We start from the raw sequence: 25,404 nt of genomic DNA on the forward strand, positions 1-25,404 counted from the left end.
CTCAGCTGTGTGGATTTGCGTGCAGTGGAGAGGTGGCGCACGGAGGCCTGAGTTCCTTCTATTTCTCCTGGGGCAGGCGGGTGCAGGAGGGTGGTGCTGAAAGGGTAGGTTTTTCTATTTAACATTTGAGTGTTGATCTCCATCAAGACAGAGCCATCAATCAGGGCCTCTGCCCTTGTGGACTCCCCAGTCCAATGAGGAAAACGGGTTGGACTGTGCTTGGTGACATCAACCATTACTTGTTGGCAAGCCCCTTACTGAGCACCTGCTGTATGTTTGCATGGTTCTGAGTACTGGGGAGTCATCAGTGAACAAATAAGGTCCCTGCCTTCTGAATTCTCTTCTTGGGAGGGAGATTAACAGCAAACAAAGAGCTACGGGATGTTATCTGTTGGTGGCATGTGCTCTGGGGGATAAAAGGAGTGAAGGACATGGGAGAGTGAAGGAGGATGCTGGTTTGGATCACACGTAGGAACCTCCTGGTAGGCAGAATGATGGCTCTTCAAAAACGTGCACATCCTAATCCCTGGAACCGGTGACTGTGTCACCTTACGTGGCAAAAGGAACTTTGCAAATGTGATTAAATTAAGGATTTTAAGATGGGGGGATTATCCTGGATTATCCGAGAGGGCCCAAGGTAATCCTAAGACCCTCATAAGAAGAGAGCAAGGGTATTAGAGTCAGAGGAGATGTGACAGTGGAAGCAGAGGTCCAAGTGATGCAGAGCCGTGAGCCAGGGAACGTGGGGTGGCCTCTAGAAGCCAGAAGAGGCAAGGAGACAAATCCACTCCAACAACCTCCAGAAGAAACACAGCCTGGCCCACTCATTTTAGACCTCTGACCTCCAGAACAGGAAGGTAATACATGTGTGTGGTTTTAAGCCACTAAGTTTGTGGTAATTTTTTACAGCAGCCATAGGAAACTAATACAGACTTGAATGAGGTGAAGCCCTAAGACTCACTGGGGAAGAGCATTCCATTCCAGGTGGAAAGAATGGCAGGTGCAAAGGCCCTGAGGTGCAAAGTAAGATAATGCAGCAGCGCTGTGATAGAGGTAACGCACATCGGGCCGTGGGAACACACAGGAGGGCCCATGTGTTTGCGAGTGGGTAACTGTGGAAGAACTCTTACAAGAGAGAATGCTCGCACCGAGCCCTCCAGGGCTGTAATAAGAACACTAGCTCTCGAATCCAACTGACCTGGATTCATATCCCAGCTCTGCCCCTCGTGATGTAGCTTTGGGCAAGCCACTTTCCCTCTCTGCACCTCTGCTTTCTGATCTGTTAGAAAGAGCCAACAAACATATGGACACCGAGAGACAGGGGTGGGATGGACTGGGGGATTGGGATTGACGTATGTACACTACCATGTATGAAGTAGATGGCTGGTGAGGGCCTACTGTATAGCACAGGTTGAGGGGGGAGAAGAAGGTACAATCTGTTTGCAGGACATAGATTAAATTAACCTTAAAAATACATTCCAATATATAATACATTAGGTGCAGATAAATACTGTTTGATTCCACTTATACGACACACCTAGAATAGACAAATTCATAGAGTCAGAGCGTACAGTGGTCGATGCCAGGGGCCGGGAGCTGAGGGTGGGGTGGGGAGGGGGAATGGGGAGTTAGTGTTTAATGGGGACAGAGTTTCAGTTTAGGAAGGTGAAAAATTCGGGAGATGCATGATGGTGAGAGCTGCACAGCCATGTGGATGTCCTTAGTGCCACTGAACTGTACAGTTGAATAGGGCTAGGACAGTATGTTTTATATTATGTGACTTTTACCGTAATAAAAGAACATTAAAAAAATCACGCCCCCCCCCACCTCAAAAAAAAAAAAGAGAAAGGGCCAACGATAATTCCAGGTGTGTTGTTGTGAGCTAATCTGTGGACAGTCCTCAGCCCGTGTGTGGCCCATTTCAGGTGCCTGGTTCACGCTTGGTATGGTGATGATGTGGTTGGTGATTCTAGGGCAGGAGAAGAATTGGGCAGGCATCTTGGGTGCAGGGAGCAGTGCGGGAAAGGGCCGGGAGGTGTGCCAGGGCACAGCCCACGGGATGCCTTCCTGATACCACGATGAAATAATTTTAGGATGCGTCCGCACACCTCCCTTCTCTGCCTTCTCATCTTGTGTTGTTCACAGGGTCTGAGGCTGCCCTCACCCATCTGTCCTGGGAGAGAGGTTTCTGGCCAGTGGTGTGATGGTAAGACAAGCTGTTTATGGGTTGTCCAGCCTGCTGGGCCCTAGAGGATGGGCAAGAGTGTGGGGAAAATTCTCTGCAACCCGTCCCCACCTGTGAGCGGAGAGCTTTGGAAGGGAGGCAGGAAGAGGGATCAGTTGACTAGGCTGTGCCTTCGGGGTGGCCACCTGCCCCACGCCAACCTCTCCTGACCTCCAGGTGAGTTATAACTGTGGCTCTGCTCACCCGGAGGGCAGCTTGTGTCCTGGTGAAGGCCTGTCAACTGTATGCAAACAGATTTGCCTGCGCCTATCTCTCAGCCCTTTCACAGCCTTTGGGTTTCTCTAGGCCAATGTGGGCTTGATACCCTTATTCTTCACAGGCTATGTAAATAGCCATTTTGAGACGCACCCACCTGGTGGGCGGGTGAGTCAGGACCAGTTTGTTGTCCTGGGCCCTTCTGATGAGGGTGGAGGGTCAAGGTGGATCTGTAGACGGGCATCGGAGAGAATGACTGCGTTTGGAGAAGGGGCAGTGCCAAGGGGATTTACAGCCTTCCTCCTCAAAGGGTGGTCCTCAGCCACTCAGAATCTGCCTTTTAACAGGATCCCCGGGAGCTGGGGGCGCATATGAAAGTTCGAGAAGCACGGTTTGGACTGGTGGATCTCAAATCTCACTGCCCGTTAGAAATCCCCAAGGAGCTTTAAAAAATACCAATGCTCAGGTCCTGCCCCAGAGATTCTGACCTCATTGGTCTGAGATGGGGCCCTAATATGAATATGTTTTCAAAAGCCCTCCAGATAGTTCTAATTGAAGATCGCTGATTTTGATTTAGAGCCGTGTTTCTTAAACATTTGCATGCTTCAGAAAAACTTGGAGAACGACTTCCCATACAGACTTCTGGTAAACGTTTAACAGCAGGCCCTCTGGGGTGGGCATGGGGTGGAGGAGAAGCCCTGATTGCAACCAGCTTCTGCGGTGTAAATATTCCATTGTGGCTCATGTGATGCAGTGCAAACGGGCTCCACTGGCCAACCCCCGGCCCCCCCACCCCAACCCCAGGTTTCTGACTCAGTAGGTCTGGGGTGGGACCTGAGAATTTGCATTTCTAGCAAGTTCCCTGTTCGGCGGCAGCCCATGTTACTGTTGTTCCAGGGACCCCACTTGGAGAACCACTATGTTAGATGAGAGGTTGGAAACAGGTGGCACCTTGAGAGAGAAATCGGGTCAGTTTGAAGTAGGTACTGGGAGGGCTGTGTTGAGTAGGATTCTGAGGCTGTGTGAGACTGAGTGAGAAAAAGTGCTCTACTCAGTTAATGGTGTCTACCACAGGCATCTGATGGAGGCAGCGGCTGTCCCTGGATATTCTGAGTGCTGCTTTCTGATGCCTTTAAGAAAATAGCAAGGAACGAGGGATTACATGGAGCCGCATTTCCTAAGGACGTTGGGGAAACAAGAAGTGAAGCTCAGGGACATCCCTGGTGGTCCAGTGGTTAAGACTCCGTGCTTCTGGGACTCCCCTGGTGGTGCAGTGGTTAAGAATCCGCCTGCCAATGCAGGGGACACGGGTTCGATCCCTGGTCCGGGAAGATCCCACATGCCGCAGAGCAACTAAGCCCGTGTGCCACAGCTACTGAGCCCGCGCTCTAGAGCCCGCGAGCCACAACTACTGTGCCCGCGTGCCACAACCGCTGAAGCCCGTGAGCCTAGAGCCCGTGCTCTGAAACAAGAGAAGCCACCGCAATGAGAAGCCCGCGCTCCACCGCAAAGAGTAGCCCCTGCTCGCCGCAACTAGAGAAAGCCCACCGCGGCAACGAAGACCCAGTGCAGCCAAAGAAAAAGAAAAAAAAGTGAAGCTCAGTGTGTTACAGGCCATTTCAACGATTGAGAGCAGTATTCCTGACTATCTGAGAAGGTATACATAGACGATCACGGTTAGTACAACTCCCTCATTTTAGAGAAATGGTTTCAAAGAAGGGATGGTTTCCACCCAAAACGCAGAGCCCATTTGTTTAGATTCACCCAGGCTCTAACTCTCAGATCTTGAAAAACATCAGAGAAGACATTTCCAAAAAAAATTACTCGGCCTTCGAATGCCTCAGCCGAGGAAGGGAGAAGATGGGGCAGAAACTGTAAAGGAAGTTTTTCCAACCCCAGTGGCGGGGCCGTGCTTGAACTCCTGCAGCATTCCAGGAGCAGAGAGCTAGAAAAAAGAAAAGGCAGGGACCCCGAAGGCCGGGGTGATGGAAGATAAGAAATTCCGATTTCAATCTCCTTACTTCCTCAGACCCAGGCTGTCTATAAACTGTATGCAAACGTGTTTACTTTACATTTTATTTCACTCAGAGTCACTCAGCTGTCAGGAGCTGCATCAACATGTCAGTTGGTTGAAGAAACAAGCGTTTTGAGTGGAAATATTTCGGATAAACAGACACAATGTTATGACAGGTCAGAGCAGCCCAAACATGGGACGGGGGTTGGTGAAGAAGGAGAAGGGGGGCCGGGGTAAAGCCGCAGAAAGTAGATCTGTTTACCCTGGCACACGCACTGGAGGGTCAGCTGAAAACAAAATAGGTTTTTTATGACTTGTGTTGTGTGTGTGTGTGGAGGGGAGAACGACTTCCTTCTCTCTGGCGTTAATGCATTTTGTCAGCTGAAGAGTAGGGCCTGCTTGGTGGGTTACCAGGCACATTCCTCTGATGTCCCTGCTGATTCCACGGGAGGAAATCAGGCAAGAAAAAGAAAAGACAAACCCACCGGATTAACTTAATTAGCGATGGGGAGACCAGTTGCTCGGCTAAATCTAACAGCCTGTTCGAAAGTTGCCCTCCTTTTTGCTTCTTACTGGGGCTCTTTTGCAAACTGAATTCACAGGAGGGACAAAGAGATTCCCTTGTTTGTGGTCAGGGGTGGGAGGGATGTGTTTGGGGGAGAGGTGACCTGGCTATTAGGTCACGTGATGCATAGCTTTGAATTTCATCTTTGGAGTAAGTAATACTGTGGCGGGCCTAACTGCCACAGTACTTTTGTACTTTCACTGACCCAAAGTACAAAAAGAAAGTATTTGGAGAGATGGTCTCTTCTCTTAATCCATCCATTTTTTCCCCCATCTCTCAGCCCCCCAAGCACGCACATGTGCGCGCGCACACACACAGATTATATTTTGTTGGTCTGTGTCTATTTTTAGTTCCCAGGCCATAGAGTTTAATGGCCTCTGTCTAAAAAAGAATACATATTTTCCTTAAACTAACACCTACTGCTTATCGAGCACTTACTGTGTGCTGAGCGTAACCTTGCAAGGTTGGAATGATTCACCCCAGGCTGGAGGGGAGGGGTCCCGAGGCTCAGAGTGGTGAAGGGACGCACCCAGAGCCACACAGCCCCATGGCTGGTGAGTGAGCCCAAACTTCAATTCGGGTCTGGCTGGCTCCAAGGTCTGTGTTCTTCCAGCTTCATCAAGTGCTTTGTTGAACTTGTGGAGGGGAGAGGGTGGGTGGCAGGGTAACTTTTGGAGGACTCGGGAGCGGTCGGCCAACTCAGCCAGGCTAGACTTGTCCACCCCCGAGATGAATTTGTCCAGGAAAGGGACCGCGTGCTTGTCCAAATGTGGGACAAGCTGGCAGCTGCCTCGGGGGTGTGCTTGGAAGATGTTGGCAAGGCCTCCACAGCTCAAAATTGTCTCCCCCGTCACATGGCCTCAGAATTCCACCATCAGAGAGGTATGCCCCCGGGCTTTAATGGAAGACTTTTTGGGGGCAGGCTTTAAGTGTAGACACTTCCCCCAGAAACGATACACCTACGCCCTTCCCTGAGTCTCCTCCTAGCAGGGCATCCAGCCCACTGCTTGGCATTGGAGGGTGGCTTCATGGTCCAGTTGGCCTCCTGGGAGGCAAGCAGGGAGGCCATCAGATGGGAGGCGGGCAGGTCAGGATGGGTCCCAAGGTCGCTGACCAACCATCGTACGGAGTCTGGGGCTGTTTGGAGACAAAGCTTTACATGTTTGCCCCAGAGAGGGGGCCTCTCAGGGCCCCACCTGTCTCCTTGCCAATCCCGACTGGTGTGTTTCAGGCTGGAACCCTAAATAGCCATGCCAGGAGCAGGGGAAGCCCAGAGCTTGTCATGGGGTCGCAGAATGTCACAGCTGCCATTCAGCCAGTCTTGAACTCCAATTAGTCACGTTCTTTCTTAGCCCCTTTTTTTCCATGATTACACCACCTGTAGGATTATTTTCTTAATATTTTCCTCTAAACTGACTCACTTGAAAAAAAAAACAAACATCTATTTTAAGGCTAGCAAGCGTAAGTTTCCTCACCAAGAAAGGGTACAGACAGATTCAAGCCGTCTGGCTTTTGTGTGGCGAATACAAGCATTTTTTTTTTTTTTTTAGGAAAACAAGCATTAGTGAAAAGTTGAAAAAAAGGAAAATATTGATACACACATTCTTTAGTCTCTGTCACTGATGGTTGGATTTTCTCCTTGTATTTTTTTTCCCTAGTACATGTTAAAATAACGATTAGCATAAAAATGAATTACTGCTCATCCAGATACTACCATAAATCCTATGATAATAGGTATCATGTTTTGCCCATATCTCCAGTCTTCTATATGGAGAAACTGAGGTTCAGAGAAAGAAAACATCTGTCAGGGACACAGCTGTCTGAGACCACATAAGGCCGAGAAGCGTCCTGGAAAGATGTAAAAAGAGCACCGGATGGGGAGTCGGGGGCTCCTGGCTCAAGATCTAAGAGCAGAAGCAACTTCTGTTTCCTCTCTGGGCTTTAATATCCCAACTATGAAAGAAAAAGAACGATGTTACTTTGGGTTCTTCATTTGGGGGTCTAGCAAGAAAGTGGGGGGGCACGGGATGAACTTGGAGTCCCTGGAATTTTTTTTTTAAATTGAGGTAAGATTCACATAACGTAAAATTAACCATTTTAGAGCAAACTGTTCGGTGGCATTTCGTCCATTCACAATGTTGTGCAGCCATCACCTCTATCTTGTTCCAGATATTTTTAGAGTGAATATTTTCAAGCAGTCATCCCTTTCCCCCCTCCCCCCAGCCCCCGGCAAACACTGATCTGCTTTCTGTCTCTATGGATTTGCTGATTCTGGTCATTTCATACAAGTGGAATCATACAATATGTGGCCTTCTGTGGTTGGTTCCTTTCACTTAGCATCATTCGTGATATAGCACGTATCAGGACTTGACTTCTTTTTATGACTGAATAATATTCCATCGTATGGATATACTGCAGTTTGTTTATCCATTCATCACTTGATGGACGTTTGGGTTGCTTCCACCTTTTGGCTCTTATGAAGAATGCAGCTACATACATCCATGCACAAGTTTTTGTGTGGACATTTGTCTTCAATTCTCTTGGGTATATACTTAGGGAGTAGAATTGCTGGATCATATGGTAACTCTGTTTAACTTTGTGGGAATAGCCCCTGAACATTTTGTGTATGTGTTTGAGCATGTGCCTTTAAGGAGATGGCTTTTGACCAGATTCTCAAGAAAGGGTAAGCAGCATAGAAAGTGATGACCACCCCCCATACCCCCAGTCCCTCCAAGATCTATTCCGGCTTTAAGGTCTTTCTACTCTTGACTCCCAGCTCTGAGAAGACCCCATCTTCCTTCCCACCTGGTTTAGCTTCCTTTAACCAGCCTTCTCTGTGCCAGGCAGTGGGCTGGGCACGGGGGATCCAGTTGAAAGAGTTTCTATCCGCCAGGGTGGGGCGGTGTGCAGAGGTGGGAGAGCTGGGGTCAGGGAGGCTTCCTGGAAGAGGAGGCACTAGCTGAATCTTGAAGGTTGCCTGAGAATCAGGAGGGCCAAAAGGTGGGAAGGGCGCTTCTGAGTGAGGAGACAATACTTCCCAGTGCCCTTGGCAGGGACACAGCTGGCTGGAGTGCCCTTTCCTTCCCCTGGCGGCTCAGAGATGGCTGGAAGCACACATGCTTGGAAATCCTGTCTCGTTGACTCACCAGCTCATCAGTGTGGGCAGTTGCGGGCCAATACTCTGATTGCCGCTGAAGGCGGTGGCGGTGGCCCAGGGCACGTCCGAGGATCACTCAGGGCCCCGGGAAAGCAGGGGGCCCCTGCAGAGGGTCTGCCCCCCATCCTAGAGGCAGGTGTTCTGCAAGTTTCCCACACAGGCCTGCCAAGATCGTCCTCCCGCTATGCGGCACGCACGCACGCAGGCGTACTCTTTCATCCCCGGGGCCTCTCTCTGGGAGCAGCTGGCAGGGCCGCTGGGGGCATCTGCGGGTGGCCAGTGGGATGGAGTCTGGAGGCCTTGGCTGACCCGCGGCCCTGGGGCCCGATGCTTCTCCTCCTGCTGGTGTGCCCTGTCGTAGATTTTCTGGGCACCTTCCTGGTGGAGGACGGGCAGGATCCGGTTTCACAGCAGATTTGGAGGGACAAAGCCACATAGTGCTTTGCTGGATGCCTGGCCCTGTGAAGAGTCGGTGGTTAACGTGTTATTTATGGTTCCCTCCTGTCTCCCCTCTCATGTTAAGCCTCTGGGTGGGGCACGATGCCTCTGCCTGTCAATCAACCAACCAGCCCGAGAAGCTGATGAACCAGAGTTAACCAGCTAGTTTTACGCAGGGCTCATGCATTGTTCTAGAAGCTTCAGGAAATGGGCTGTAGCCTGAGTGTGTGTTGCTTTATTAATGTACCTTTTCATGTGGTATATTGATTTGTAATTATAGATCTTTTATTTAAAACATTTTTATTTTATATTGGAGTATGGTTTATTCACAATGATGTGTTAGTTACAGGTGTACAGCAAAGTGACTCAGTTACACCCGTTATTATGGGTCTTTAAAAATTAGAAAAAAATAATGTAATGGTGGTAAAAAAACTATCATAAAATTTACGATCTTAACCATTTTCTTTTTTAACATCTTTATGGGAGTATAATTGCTTTACAATGGTGTGTTAGTTTCTGCTTTATGACAAAGTGAATCAGCTATACATATACATATATCCCCATATCTCCTTAACCATTTTTAAGTGTGTTAAGATTTACAATCTTAACCATTTTCAGCAAAGTACATTCATCTCATTGTGTCACGGATCTCCAAAACTGTTTTCATCTTGCAAAATGGAAACTGTGTTCTCGTTAAACACCAACTCCCCGTTTCTCCCTTCCCCCAATCCTTGGCAAACACCCTTCTACTTTCTGTCTCTATGAATCTGACTACACTAGGAACCTCATATAAATGGAATCACACAGTGTTTGTCTTTTTGTGTCTGGCTTACTTCACTCAGCATAATGTCCTCAAGGTTCATCCATGTTGTAACCTGCGACAGGATTTCCTTCTTTTTAAGACTGAGTCATATTCCATTGTACGGATAGACCACATTTTGTTTATCCATCCGTGGACATTTGTTTGTCTATCCATGGACATTTGGGTCGCTTCCACCTCTTGGCTGTTATGAATAGTGTTGCTATGAACATGGGTCTAGAAATAGCGAACCCTTTTTCTTAAAAGTTTAGCTGCACAGTTAATAAAATTAATAACACTTCTTGTAAAAAATTAAACCTATACATATGACTAAAGTCCTTCTAGCTACTTCCTCCAGCCTCCCCACCCCAATGATAACCTCATTATTATCAGTTTATCAGTTTTTTTTTTTTTGTGGTACGCGGGCCTCTCACTGTTGTGGCCTCTCCCGTTGCAGAGCACAGGCTCCGGACGCGCAGGCTCAGCGGCCATGGCTCACGGGCCCAGCCGCTCCGCGGCATGTGGGATCTTCCCAGACCGGGGCACGAACCCGCATCCCCTGCATCTGCAGGCGGACTCCCAACCACTGCGCCACCAGGGAAGCCCAGTTTATCAGTTTTGACTTTATTTATGCACACACACACATGCATATATGTGTGTGTACATATATATATGTTTCGAAAAAAACGTATGCACAGTCAATTCTGCTAGAGCGTGACATATACATTCCTAAAAGCATTGCACTATGCAAAATCGCACGATAAAAACCGCGGGGCTTATGAGAAAAATAAGGCTAAGGGGACAACAGTCAAAAACTTTATCAGTCACACATAAAAAAACAGGAAACTAATAAAAACTATAGCACCATTTGACACATGTTAAATGGTTAAGAAATATTTAACACCTAAATGCTGTAATAACCATGGAACTTGACTTCGGCAAAGTCCTGAACTTTTCTTGTGGACGTGGTACCAGAAGGGCTGCAGCTTGTGAATTCTTGTGAAAGGGTAGCAAGAGTTTGTCTGAAATCAGAAACTTGTAACCCAGGTGTGAATGGGTGTGGCTCGCAGTACCGGAGAAAGCTGGAAGAGGTTGCAGGGTATCTGTTTTGTGTGTTCCTGAGGGGTCAGTTCAGCTGGGTGCAATTTTCTGCATTGACCCAGTGTTTCTTGTGGATGAAATCGTGCATGAGCAAACAGAAAATCTGGTTATGCTCAAATTGCTCCCAGATATATCAATCACAATGGAACAAATTTATGTTTTCAAAACAAGCACAACTGGCTACACACACACACAGAAAATAAATGGTGCTTTTTGAGAGTGTGTGTTTGCATAAATTGATTCCTATTAGAAGGATGTAACCGTTTGTTTGTTGTTTTTTTTTTTTTTTTTTTTGCTTAACGGTACCCCTAAGAGATTTTCCATATTAGCAATACAGACTTGTCATGTTTTTGCTGCTGGATAGAGTTCCATGGAATGCATACATCCCATTTAGTTCTTCCCCTAAGGATGGTCATGTAATTAATTATACTGTAGTCAAATGTACATAGCAAAATTTACCATTTAATTTACTTTGAAGTGTACAGTTCAGTGGCAATGAGTACATTCACATGGTTGTGTCACCATCCATCTCCAGAACTTTTTTTTATCACCCCACCGTGAAACTCTACCTATTAAACAATAGCTTCTTGGGTTCAAATCCTGGCCCACCACCTATGGCTGAGTGACTCTGGGCAAGTTCTTTGCTTCTCTGAGCCTCTGTTTTCTCATCTGTGAATCGAAAGCAAGAGTACATAGCTCCCAGATTTGGCCTGATGATCGCATGAGGTGTTGCAGGTAATGAGTCCAGCTCCTTGCTTGGCACACTGTAGGTTCTTAATAAACAGCTTTTATTGTCCTATGAAACTGACCAGATGCCCTGTATGCTTTGCTGTGTTTTATCTGACAGCCGGTTCCTGTGAACAGGGGGTGACATGACGTGGCTTGCTGGGATCCAGAGCTGAGGGAAGGTAGAGTCTAGAAAGCTTCCTAGTGGACGAGACCTTTCTCCATGCTACTCTTCCAGCTATTATTTTAGATGGAAACTTCCAGGCCCCTCCCTGCCCACCCCGTGCCCCAATCCAGGGCCTAGGCCAGCCCTTGGGACTCTTGGGAGTGACCCATTTTCAGCCTCGGTCAGTGCCAGCCTGCCCGCTGGGGCTGCCAGTTGCAATGTGCACGGTAGCAAATGGATTGAGGTCACGGAGCAGATGGCAGTAACTTTCGGTTGAGATCTGCCGGCCTGCGTTGGAACCAGTGACCCGGGGGTAAATGCGTGTGCATCACCCTCTCTCCCCCTTTGGTCTATAACTCTGGGACCTCGCCCCTTTCCAAGCCCTGTTCAGGCTTCTTGCCAGGGGACCGGAGTGTCCTGTCAGATTTCTTGGGTTTCCGGGAGCCAGAGGGAAAGCCACATTCTTGCAGGCAGCAGACACGCCTCAGACCCCATAGCGCCTGGCTCCTCCTTTTTCAGGAAGCTCAAAGCTCCTTGGTCTCTTCATTTTATTAATCTGATGCTATCCTTGGGGGTTATCATTAATCCCATTTCATAGATGGGGAAATAGAGGCAGGAGGAGGATGACCCAGGAACCCATAGCTCCTGTGGGTCAGAAGGGATTTATTGCGGCTTTTTGGTTCACAGAAATCTTGTAGAATCTGGAGGAAGCTAGGGATCCTCTGGACACAGATACGTAGATATGTCTTACTCTCGACTTTATCTCTAGGACCTAAAGCAGCACTGAGCATACTGTGGGTGCTCCAAATCAAATATTTATTGAAAGAATGAGTGAATTGATAAGCCATGGCTAAATCCCTCTAGCTTGAGGCAATTAAAAAATTAAAAGAGAGAGGGGCTTCCCTGGTGGCGCAGTGGTTGAGAATCCGCCTGCCAATGCAGGGAACACTGGTTCGAGCCCTGGTCCGGGAAGATCCCACATGCTGTGGAGCAACTAAGCCCATGCACCACAACTACTGAGCTTCTGAAGCCCACGTGCCACAACTACTGAAGCCCACGCGCCTAGAGCCTGTGCTTCGAAACAAGGAGAAGCCGCCACAATGAGAAGCCTGCGCACTGCAACAAAGAGTAGCCCCCGCTTGCTGCAACTAGAGAAAGCCCGCGTGCAGCAATGAAGACCCAACGCAGGCAAAAATAATATAAATAAAATAAATAAATTCAAAAAGAGAAAGAGAAAGAAGCATTTTCCCTTGCTCTTAATCTTAAGGAAGTTAGCTGTTCCCATTCTACAGATGGGAAAACTGAGTTATAGTTCTCAGGAAGTGGGAGGTCTTCGTAACAACTCCAGGTAGCACGACTCTTAATGTAGAATGTTCCCAATAGACGTGGCAACCTTGGGACAAGTGATAGATGAGTTTGTAGTTGAGAACAATCAAAGCTGGAAGAAAATCGCCAATATTTCCTGAACCTATACCAAGACACCTTCTTTTCAGCCCTTGCATCTTCTAAAATGCTTTTTCTCTGAGGGTTGGCAAAATTCTATTACACTGTGTTTTTGAGAAAGATGTGTGATGTCTCTACAGACAATAGGAATTGGAAGGTCCTTGGAGAAGCAAAGGAGGTGAACCCATTAGAGAGAAGAGGGAAGAGCTTAGGAGGACAAAATTCCTGGGTGGTGGTTTTTCTGGTCTTTCTTGACCTCAGCTGCCGCTCAAGAATCTTCACTGGTCAGGATGGTGTGTGAGGAAAGGCCCAGAAGGTGTGGAACATGGTAGTAGGAACTTCAGACTTGACATCGGAATTCTGGCTTAGTCACCCCCCAGTTGGGCTTCAGTTTCTTTTTTTTTTAAATTTAATTTATTTATTCATTTTTGGCCGTGTTGGGTCTTCATTGCGGTGCGCGGGCTTCTCATTGCAGTGGCTTCTCTTGTTGTGGAGCACGGGCTCTAGGCACGTGGGCTTTGGTAGTTGTGGTGTGCGGGCTCGGTAGTTGTGGCTCGCGGGCTCTAGAGCACAGGCTCAGTAGTTGTGGCACACGGGCTTAGCTGCTCTGCGGTATGTGGGATCTTCCCGGACCAGGGCTCGAACCCACGGTCCCTGCATCGGCAGGTGGATTCGTAACCACTGCGCCACCAGGGAAGCTCCTGGGCTTCAGTTTCTTGACATACAGGTCAAGAACGGGGCAATAGCACTGAACCTTTGGGATGGTTACTATAACAGTATATTACATGTACAACATGATAAATACAATTAACACTACTGTGGATGACATATGAACATTGTTAAGAGAGAAAATCCTAAGAGTTCTTATCACAAGGAAAAAATTTTTTTCTATTTCTTTAATTTTGTATTTACATGAGCTGATAGATGTTCACTAAACTTACTGTGATCATCATTTCATGGTGTATGTAAGTCAAAACATTGTGCTGTACACCTTAAACTTGTACGGTGCTGTGCCAATTATATCTCAAGAAAACTGGAAGGAAAAATACCCCGGTTTATTACGTACCAAATGGGAGAAGTTCTTGGCACATAGTAGGTGTACAACTCTTGCCAGTCCAGAGGAATCAGGATGGTGGGCATGAATTGGGGCCGTTTGGGGTTATGGGATTTTCTTCAGGGTGCAGTGGAGGGTGTTCTTTTTTTGCAGTACGCGGGCCTCTCACTGTTGTGGCCTCTCCCGCCGTGGAGCACAGGCTCCGGACGCGCAGGCTCAGCGGCCATGGCTCACGGGCCCAGCCGCTCCGCGGCATGTGGGATCCTCCCGGACCGGGGCACGAACCCGCGTCCCCTGCATCGGCAGGCGGACTCTCAACCACTGCGCCACCAGGGAAGCCCGAGGGTGCTTTTAAGACCCATCCTCCTGGTGAAGGCCCAGCGAGCTGGTAATCGGAGGACTAATGACAGTACTGATTAATCACAGCTTACTTTTGCAGCGACACTTTCATGTAGAAGAATCCCCAGGCCTTCTCCAGCCACTGGCGAAAGCCAGGAGCTGACCCACCTCTGCCCTAATAGTACCAGTTTTTTATAGACTACCTTTCATCCCAGCATCAGGCAGAGCTTAATAATCATGATCTCTGGCCCCAGCTCTGCCCCAGCCTGTGCTTTAGGGACCGCGTTATTAACCTTGATATTTTCTGCCCCAGGGAAGGAACTGTGGCACCAGAGGGGCAAGGGACTTTTCCCCAGGCTCTGCCGCAGAGTCTAGCCCTCAAATCAGCTCCTTCTGTTGCCCAGCCAGCTAGTCTGTCTCGTAGGTGCCTTCCTGGGAGGAGTGATCTAGACAGGCTGCCAGTTGTGCTTTTTTTTGGTACATATATCAGCTACATATGACATGAGTGCTGAGGGATTTTTTTTTTTTTTTCCGGTACGCGGGCCTCTCACTCTTGTGGCCTCTCCTGTTGCGGAGCACAGGCTCCGGACGCGCAGGCTCAGTGGCCATGGCTCATGGGCCTAGCTGCTCCGCGGCATGTGGGATCTTCCCAGACCAGGGCCCGAACCTGCGGCCCCTGCATCAGCAGGCGGACTCTCAACCACTGCGCCACCAGGGAAGCCCTGTTTTTTGTTTTTTAAAGATTGCAGTAGTTCGTTTAATTGCTTACCTCTTGATTGGTCTTTGTCCCTCTAGTAGATTTCAAATCCCCTGAGATCAGGGACCTCATTTCTCTTGTTCACCTCAGTAGCTTCCACACCTGGAACAGTGACCAGCACACAACAGGTATTTAATGAGTCCCTGAATTCAAGAACAAATAAATGTAATATAGACCTTGGTCTGGGCCAACCCGCTGACAGTGGAGAGGCTTCAAGGAGGAGAAAGCATTGGAGATGGGCTGTGAAGGATGAGGAGTTCTCCAGCTGAAGGCAGAGGCACGCCGTGTGGGCAGATCGTAAAGCAGATCTAAAGGTGTGGAAGGAGCTCTGAAAGTGGGTGGAATTTAGGAGATGGTGAGAAGGTCCTAGCTTCGGGCAGGAGGGGATGAGTGATGGGAGATGTGGCTTGAAATCTCTGTGAGGCTCGCATTCTTCAGTGAGGAACTTGGCATTTGTTTTGGAGGTCACGTGGAATGACAGCATCAGATTTGACCTTTAGCGAGACCCCTTGGTCGGGGATGGTGTTGATGGCTTGGCGCCCATGGCAGTGGCCCAGGGGAAAGATGCTGAGGCTCTGTGCTAAAGGCAGTGGCCTTGGGAACGGAGTCGGTGGGCAGAGGGTAGAGATGGACCAATTAAAAAAACTAGCTGGTTGGAACTTCCCTGGTGGCGCAGTGGTTAAGACTCCGCCTGCCAATGCAGGGGACACGGGTTCGAGCCCTGGTCCGGGAAGATCCCACATGCCGCGGAGCAACTGAGCCCGTGTGCCACAATTACCGAGCCTGCGCTCTAGAGCCCGCGAGCCACAACTACTGAAGCCTCCGTGCCTAGAGCCCGTGCTCTGCAACGAGAAGCCATCACAATGAGAAGCCCACGCACCGCAATGAAGACTAGCCCCCGCTCGCCGCAGCTAGAGAAAGCCTGAGCACAGCAATGAAGACCCAACACAGCCAAAAAAAATTAAAATAAATAAACAATCAAATTAATTAAAAAAAACAAACAAACAACTAGCTGGTTGTCTCCAACCTTCATAAAACTTTCATCGTTCTACCTAAGTGGAGACCCACACTTGCTCACACCATTTCTTCTCTCCCTTCCGTGCTGGATTTTAAACAGTAGTTGGCAACTTTTCCAAATTCCATTGTCTTTCAAAAATATATGTTTTCGTGCACTTTTTAGGCACTTTGTCCGTACGCACTTCATGAAAAATAAAAATACTTTCTCTACCTTTCGTTTCTTGGAGCCGAGCTCCGAGGCTGTTGAACAAAGGCCTCTTGACCATGCAGCGTGGTGGAAAGAGATGGGATTCCTGAATTCTGGCCTTATCTCTGCTTGATGTTTGACTTTAGGCAGGTTCATGTTTCCTCCCTGGGTCTCAGTTTCTCCATCTGTAAAATGAGGGAATTCAGTCATCATTGGTTTTCTAAAGTGTATTCTATGGAATGCTTATTCTGGTAGAGACTTCATTTAAAAAGGGCGGGGGTTGTTGGTCTCACATATTGGGGGAAATAGTGCATCCTCTGTTCCCTTGCTGGAGACTGACAAAGATCGTTTGTGTCGTAGACGCTCTGAGAGATGCTATAGTCAAGGAACCATGTTGAATTTTAAGTCACTGTTTCTCCAGTGATGGGATAGATAGAATCAGTGATGACAGAATCCTGAAATTCTACAGGACTCTGGTTTCGAGATGCTCTGAATTTGCCTAGAATGTTCTTTCAGTTTGAACAAGCTGAGATTCCAGGAGCAGTTGCACGGAACTCCTGTTGGTTGAGTCTTTCGCCTACGTTTTCCACAGGGAATGGGTTGGCCTTGGGGATCTCAGTCTTTCCTCAAGGCCCCCAAACTCACCACCAACTGCAATGATCATCTAAGAAGGAAGGGGAGGTTACCTCGCATAGCCCTATTCCAGAATCTCCTGGTCTCCCTCTTCACATCTCGAATATGAGTGTCCTTATCAACCCACGTCTTCTCAGGATATGGTTCTGCCTCCCCTTGTCCCTCTGTGACAGTGACAGATCATGTTCCAAAATGAAGTTTTCTCCACTAGAGCTCCACCGTTTCACCCCATCCATATTATTCCCGTACTCTCCCAGCATCTGATAAGAGCTTTCCTTTCACAAACCCCTAAGGCCCCCAGGCTGTTATATGAAAAATGGTTCCATAGTGACTCAGTTTGGAATGAAAGAAAATCCAACAGATTTAAAAAATTCTACAAGAGTTTCCGGAACCTTTCACGTGCTAATGCATAATATGAATCTCTAAGGGGGTGTCAAGAATGCAGTATTGATCATGGAGCATTTCCCCTCATAGAGTATCACAAGGTACTAGGTTCAAAGATGTCCATTTGTGGAAATTCTGCCTTCCCAAGTTTCTTTAAATCTCTAATGCCCCTTTCTTCTCTCTTTACTGTTTCTTCTCCACCAGTACGAAAGCTTGCTGAGGGTCAGAGAGTCTTATAATCCTGCTGTGTCTCCTTTGTAGCGCTATTTGTTCACAGAACCACTTACTAAGTGTATCTTTGGTGAGCCAAGTTCAGGACTAGTTATTCACTACGCTGTATATTGTTCTTTTTGCTACTTAATATCTAAATATCTTTCTTTTTTGGGAGAAATTCCAAAATAGGTGGGAGACAGGGACTGCTTCCCATTCCACAAGCCAAGGGGAGCAGATTCCCTAGAAACTAGGATGTGTTAATAGATTAGTGCTGGGCCAATTAGATATCCTGCCCGGGATGGAAATCTTGGAGTGACATTGAAAGTATTTAGCATTTATCCCAGGGGCAGCAGGCAGTGGTGGTGAGATGGTGAGAGTGGGATTCTCGCGGTGCTACAGCATTGGGATTTCAGCCTCCTAGCCTCCCTTGTTTCTTGCCCACTATTCTTGCAGATTCTAGGGGTGATCCACTATCCTGGATATTTAGTTTCTGCCTCAATTGGAATGAGTTGTGTGGAACCAAAAATCCTGACCCCTCTTGTCAGACCCATGTATTCATGCATCCTTGTATCCATCTCTCCATCTGTCAATCCATCCATCCATCCACCCATCCATCCATCAGTTACCCATCTATTCCTCTAACATAACAGACACTGAGCTAGGCTCTAGGCATATGCAAAGGTGGATAAATCCACAGGAGCAGGAAATAGCAACAAACAGATGTCCTACTCAAATGATGGAATGTGGAGAGAGTGTCACAAAGGAACAATGAACAAAAGCATAGGCTGTGTTTAGGAAAAGGAGTGGTTCTGGACATACTACCACCCCCAGGCATGAACGGGTGAGAGGAGGGAAGCAGTTTTCAGAAACCAGAGACAGTGTGGGGAGAGGCCTCCTGGCAGCAGCTGTGGCCTTGAGTGAGGGACACAGTCAACCTGTGATGACCTGGCAGGGAAGGGACCAGAGGATAAATACCATGTCCACACACTCCTCCCTCCCTCTGATCTCATGCCAGAGCCAGAGAAAACACTGAGTTGGCCCATACAGGTCAGCCTCCTGGGCATAGAGCAGAATGGAGAAAGGTAGAGAGTGGATCTGGAAGGCCGAACAGAAGACACTGGGCACAACGATGTCACTCTTCCTCTCAAATGTTTCTTGTAGATTCTTAGTTACCCAGTACCCCGAACATTTATTTTCTGCCTCAAATAGGGTCAGTTGTTTGCAGTCAAGAAACTGGCAAACATATCCATCCAACCACCCATCCATCCATCCACCCATCCATCCATCCACCCATCCACCCATCCATCCATCCATCCATCCATCCATCCATCCATCCATCCATCCATCCACCCATCCATCCATCCATCCATCCATCCATCCACCCATCCATCCATCCAATATATCTAACATCCATCCATCCATCCATCCATCCACCCATCCAGCCATCCATCCATCCATCCATCCATCCATCCATCCATTCATCTACCACCAGTGGGTTTATACTGCACTCAGATAAAAGCCAAAGTATTAATGACCTATCAGGCTTCCCATGACTTGCACAACTCCCCTCCCCCATTGCCCATCTGCCTCTGTCTCCCCCTACTCTTCTCTTAGTTTCCTCTACTCTAGCCACACAGTTCTCCATGCTCCACTCTAGACAAGCTCCCGCCTCAGCACCGTTATGCGTGATGTTCCCTCTTCCTGGAGCACCCTACCCTTATGTAGCCCCCCTTCCTCCCCGCTCCTTACAGGTTTTTACTCAAATGTCATCTTCCCTGTCCACCTTTCATCAAATGGCAACTCCTCTCTACTACTGTCCCTTACTTTCCCTTTTAACACTTTTCACCATCTCATAGACTATATATTACTTGTTCTTCTTATTTATTGTGTGCCCCCCACTCCCACCCCACAATCTCCCAGTGGAATATAAATTCTAAAATGAAAGGATTTTTGATGTTTTGTTTATTGCTACATTCCCTGTGCCCCAAAGAATCCCTACCACACAGAAGGTGTTCGATAAATATTTGTTGAATATATCAACAAGGACCTACTGTATAGCATAGGGAACTCTACCCAATACTCTGTAATAACCTATGTGGGAAAAGAATCTGAAAGAGAATAGATATATGAATATGTATAACTAAATCACTTTGCTATACACCTGAAACTAACACAACATTTTAAATCAACTATACTCCAATATAAAATGCGAAATCAAACAATTGTTGAAGAAATGATGAAGATATGGAAGCAGCTCTGTGAAAGTTTCCAACGTGCTACTGGAGGGGAATTCAGCCAAGCTGTGAGAGTTTCTGCAAACTTATTTCATCCCTCGCACTGCACAGGCTGAAACTCAAGTGAGAGTTAATATGCCGCTTGTGCCCTTAGGAAGTGTCCTGAACTTTCCATGGAAGCTGTGGGCTTGGCTCTTAGTGACTTCTTGTCCTGCTTAGGAAAACCTGAGAGCAAGGAAGGGAAAAAGTGAACACTTCACACATTGTATCTTCAAAGCACTTAATAAATGCTCAAGTAATTAATTCCCTTGGCTCTCTGGGAAGCGGATTTTATTGTCTCTCTTCTGGCAATAGGGAAATGAGTGTGCTGGGGAGTTCCGTCATTTTCCCAGGACCACAGAGCAAGCTGGGAGTGGTGCCAGGATGGCGTTGGCATCCTCTGAGTTTCTGGCCGGGAGGCCTCCTGTTTCCCTGTTGGTGGGCAGAGGAGTGGAATCGATGGGAAGTAGTACAGAGAGTCTTAGGACTTCGGGAGCTGGGTGCTTGGGCGGTTGTACAGAAATGGGAACCCACCTGCACCCATTTTTCTTCCAGTGTTCCAGGTCTAAGTTGAGGCTTAAGTGTAAACTTTACAAAGCCAGGGGACGTGAACTCTCCCAATGCAGAGCATGACAAAATGGGAAATAGATGAAGAACTGGCTTTTGCTATGCCTGGTTAATCACAGTTCCTCCGTAGTCCTAACTCCTATGCTCCAGACTTTCCCCTTATCTCTTCTCCAGCAAAATTTACCTATCTGATTTTCCATACCATCAACACTCTACCCTCTGGGAGAAAGGTTATCAAAGAGGTTAACTACTTACTCTACAGGACTTCCCTGGCGGTCCAGTGGTTAAGACTCCGCACTTCCACTTCAGGGGGCGCAGGTTTGATCCCTGGTTGGGGAACTAAGATCCCACATGCCATGTGGCACGGCCAAAAAACAAACAAACAAACAAAAGGTTAACTACTCTATAGTAATAATATTGATGGGCGTTCCAGGGAATTCACATTCTTACAGGTATTATCTCCATGCCAATATTTTTCTATATGTTTGGGCTGAAAGTTGGGAGACCTGAGTTTTAGGTTCTGCCATTAACTTGCCATGTATCAAGGTGGGTCCTTCTTTCCCATCTATTGTATAAATAATAATAAAGACCTATATAAATACTTGCTATGTATTAGACAGTGCTCTACACGCTCTAAGTGTATTGTTCTATTTACCCCTCACAATTTCATGAGATAGGAACTATTTTTCTTCCAATTTTATTTTATTTTAAAAAATTTTATTTATTTATTTATTTATTTTTGGCTGTGTTGGGTCTTCGTTGCTGTACGCGGGCTTTCTCTAGTTGTGATGAACGGGGGCTACTCTTCGTTGCGGTGCGCGGGCTTCTCATTGCGGTGGCTTCTCTTGTTGCGGAGCACGGGCTCTAAGGCGCGCGGGCTTCAGTAGTTGTGACACTCGGGCTCAGTAGCTGTGACTCGCGGGCTCTAGAGCACAGGCTCAGTAGTTGTGGTGCACAGGCTTAGTTGCTCTGTGGCATGTGGGATCTTCCCGGACCAGGGCTCGAACCCATGTCCCCTGCATTGGCAGGCGGATTCTTAACCACTGCACCACCAAGGAAGTCCTCTTCCAATTTTAAAGATGAGGAAACTGAGGCAGAGAGAGGTTAAGTGATAAATCTCAGACTCAGAGCTGGAAGGTTTCAGAAGTGGGATTTGAATCCAGGCAGCCTGGCTCCAGAGTCTGGGTTCATAACCACTACCGTATAGGGATTGATTTGAACCAGGCGTGGGATAAGACTTCAGTGAAAAAGTCAGTTCCAGTGGAGCTTGTATGAAAATAACCCTCCTCCAAAAACATTGAGAAAAGCTGGACATAAATACATGCAACAACTGTTTATAAGAATCGGAATGCACCAGCACATATAGAATTTGTGGGAATATGATGCTAGGGGGAGGGGAAGGGGATCTTTAAATTGATCCCAGCCTTTTCTCTAAAGACTTTGGTTAATTCGTGGTGCAGAGGAATAGAAGGTGAGCAGAAACTCACCGTCTTACTGGGCTGAGGATTCAGAGGTCGGACTTTGGGGCTTCCAAAGTGGTTAGAAGTTGAGAGGCATATTGTAGAAAGGAGGGAACCTCAGAGACGTGAACCCAAATCTGATGGCTTCTCTTCGTTTCACTCCTACTCTAAGCCAAGCCACCAGCGTTTTACAAAGATAATGACCACAGCCTCCTATGTGGTCTTCACGATTCCATCTTTCCTCCTTTTCAGTTTTTCTCAGCATAGCGGCCAGAGAAGTCTCTTTAAAAACATGAATCTTATTATATCCTTCTAATCACCTCCCAGTATTCTTAGCCTGAAATCCAGAGTCCTTACTGCGTGAACCACAAAGCACTGGATAATCTGACCACTGGCTCATTGGCTCCCATCACCCTTTCCTTGACCACTGGCTGCAGCCACTTTTGCCTCCTTGCTGTTTCTCAATATACCAACTCCTCTCTTCCTTCACGAAACCATGTGTTTGCCCTTCTTTTTCCTCCTAACACTGTTCCCTCAGATTTTCCACACAGCTTCTTGATGGTCTGTGTTCAAATGTCACCTAATCAGAGAGGCCCCCTCTGGACAATTCCACCCTCACTCTATCCTTTACCTTTATTATTTTTTTCATAGCACTTATTCCTATCTATAATTATTCCACTAATTTTTTATGGCTATGTAAAACAAATCACCACGAACAGTGGCTTAAAACAGCACACATCGATTATCTCACAGTTTCTTTATGTCAGGAGTCTGAGTCTTCTGCTTAGGGCCTCAAAGGGCTGCTCTCCAAGTGTGAGTTGGGCTGCTTTCTCATCTGGGGGCTTGACTGGGTAAGGATCCACTTCCAAGCTCACCAAGGTTATTGGAATAATGAATTTCCTTGTAGTCATAGGAATGAGAGCCCTGGCTTCTCGGTCAGTGTCAGCGGGAGGCCGCTCAGCTCCTAGGGCTGCCTGCAGTTGACTGACACAGCTGCCTTCTTCATCACGCCAGCCAGGAGGGTCTTCAGAGCGAGTCAGCTAGCAAGACTGTAAGGCCATAGAAATAACATTCCACCACTACTGCCATATTTTATTGGTTGGAAACAAGTCGCAAGTCCCATTCATACTAAAGGGGAGGGAATGACACAAAACTGAGAATACTGGGAGGCAGGAATCATGGAAGGGGTAACTTAGAGTCTGTCCATCCCAATTATATTCTATATTTATTCATTTACTGGTTTATTTTATGTCTCCTTCACTAGATTGGAACCTCCAAGACTACAGGACTTAATGTATCTTGTTTGTGACTGTATCCCCAGCACGTGGAACCATTACTGGCACATAGTAGATGCTCGAAATATATTTCTTGAATGAATAAATGAAACAAATATATATATAAATATATAAATACACACACACATATATAGAATCAACCAGCTTTCTTGAAAAATGCAGTTTTCTAAGAATCCTGGCTTTCAGTCAGGTAAGAGCTCTCATTAGAAGGGGTCAGAATCAGCAGACCTCATAAGCGTGTTCCATTTTCGAATGCATCCACTCCAAGACACCAGAGAAAAAGCGTCCGTGTTCAGCCTGGTTGGGTTTTGGAGACCTGATTAGTAGAGAGGAAGGTGTGTATATGAAGCTTTGGCCTCGGTTGGGATAAGTCAACCCCGAAGTCATCCGAAAGCTCAGCATGGGGGCTGGCTTTGGAGTCAGAATGGCCCTTTCTCACTGTGACCTTTGTGGTTAATACACCAGATTCATAAATACACACATGCGTTATCCACACATCCATTTTTATATCAATAGAAAATGCTTTCCAGATGTGTGTTGGAGGTGCTAGGCTTTGTGCTGCTGGCTTTTTATATTCTGTTAGGTCTCAGCCCAGCCCAGCACACAGCCTGTTGTTTTTATATCAAAAAGACGGGTCATACCTGCTTAATAAGCCAGAGGAATTCGCTGCAACCTGGGGGAACCATAGGAATGTGGTTTTCAGATCCGATTAGAGAGATGCGGCCAGGTCCCCAGGGTTCTCAGGTTCAGCTGCCTCGGCCTACAATGTCATGCATTGTCTTCCAGGCCTTGTGCTAAATGATTCAGGTTTCTGTAGCCCCTCTTCCGTAGCCTGTGTGCACAGCTCCAGAGCACACCCAAAGGGGAGTTAACCATTGAGCTTTCAGTTAGCTTTCTGGTCTTCTACTGGGGCGGCCTTTGCAGGGGTTTAGAGAAGAGAAGAGAAGTCCAAATCCTCCCCAAGTTTGAGGAGTCTTTGCTCTTTGACTTGTGGGTGACAGGGAGCTCTGGAGCAGACTCTTTAGAGTCAGAATCCTGGCCTGGCCATTTACTAGCTGTGTGACCTCGGGCAAGCCCCTTGACCTCTCTGAGCCTCCAGTGGTTCATCTGTATCCTGTAGATCTTAACACTTCATATTTCTTGGCTTAAATTTTTTTTTTCTTTTAAAATTTGGCTACGTCGTGGAGCTTGTGGGATCTTAGTTTCCTGACCAGGGATTGAACTTGGGCGCCAGCAGTGAGAGTGCTGGGTCCTAACCACTGGACCACCAGGGAATTGCCTCTTGGCTTATTTTGAAGGTGAAATGAGATGATGCATGGAAAGCTCTTAGCACAGAGTCTGGTACATAGCAAACCCCTAATAAATAAGAGCTAATATTATTACTACTACTATTATTATAATTTAACTTAAACCTGGACCCACACTGATTTCCCTATGGGGGTTCATTGGTTTAGAAGTGAGTGTGAACAAAACGCATTCTGGAAGTGCTCCCTTAAAATTTCTCTGGAAACGTCCCTGTTCAGAGCCCTGGAAACAAATACAGTGTCCTAATATGCTGGAGCCGCATTAGTGACTTTGAACTCTAGGTAAGTTTATTTATTTTTTTCTTGTCTCTTTGATAGGGCCCTGCTGATTTAGGGCATCTCCAGATCAGAGGTGTAAACTGAAATTCTGGGCTCTGGAGCCAGAGCTGGCTGAAGTTTTCCCTTTGATGTGTGCCTTTCTCCTTGAGCTGGGTGGACCCCAGCTGGACACATACTAGGCACTCAATTAACATGTGTTGAGTGAGTGGCTGGAGGAGAGGGGGGCTTAGCCAATAGTCATCCTAGAGGATGTAATAGTATGATAAGAATAAGGACACTAAGACGGGTCATTTTCGGGGCGCTTAGGTATTCTCTGCCAGGCAACAGCCTGGGTGTTATGCATAGATTTTTCATTTATTCCTCAGGAATATTCTGTGAGGGAGATACTGTGATGCCCTCTTAAGAGATAAGAACATCGAGATTTAGCCTGAGATCCCGTTAAAGGACTGAGCCTGGATTTGAGCCCAGGAGATCTAATTAAAGAGCTCTTGGGGACTTCCCTGGTGGTCCAGTGGTTAAGGTTCCGAGCTTCTAGTGCAGAGGGCGTCGGTTCGATCCCTGGTCAGGGAATTAAGATTCTACATGCCACGCAGCGTGGCCAAAAAAAAAACCAAAAAAAAAAACCCTCTTGCGTCTCTGTGCCAGGTCATAGGTCACCTGACTCAGCCGTCCAAACGTTAGGGCTTTGACTTGGCCTCATGTTGAAGTGCCCAGGTCGCTACTCTGCTCCCTTTCAGTCTGGAGTGATCCAGGTGGAAGCATGAAAGGGGAACAGCGATGTTTCAATCCCCTC

This window comes from Pseudorca crassidens, chromosome 12 (genome assembly GCF_039906515.1).
Source record: "Pseudorca crassidens isolate mPseCra1 chromosome 12, mPseCra1.hap1, whole genome shotgun sequence".
In the NCBI taxonomy this organism is placed as follows: domain Eukaryota; kingdom Metazoa; phylum Chordata; class Mammalia; order Artiodactyla; family Delphinidae; genus Pseudorca; species Pseudorca crassidens.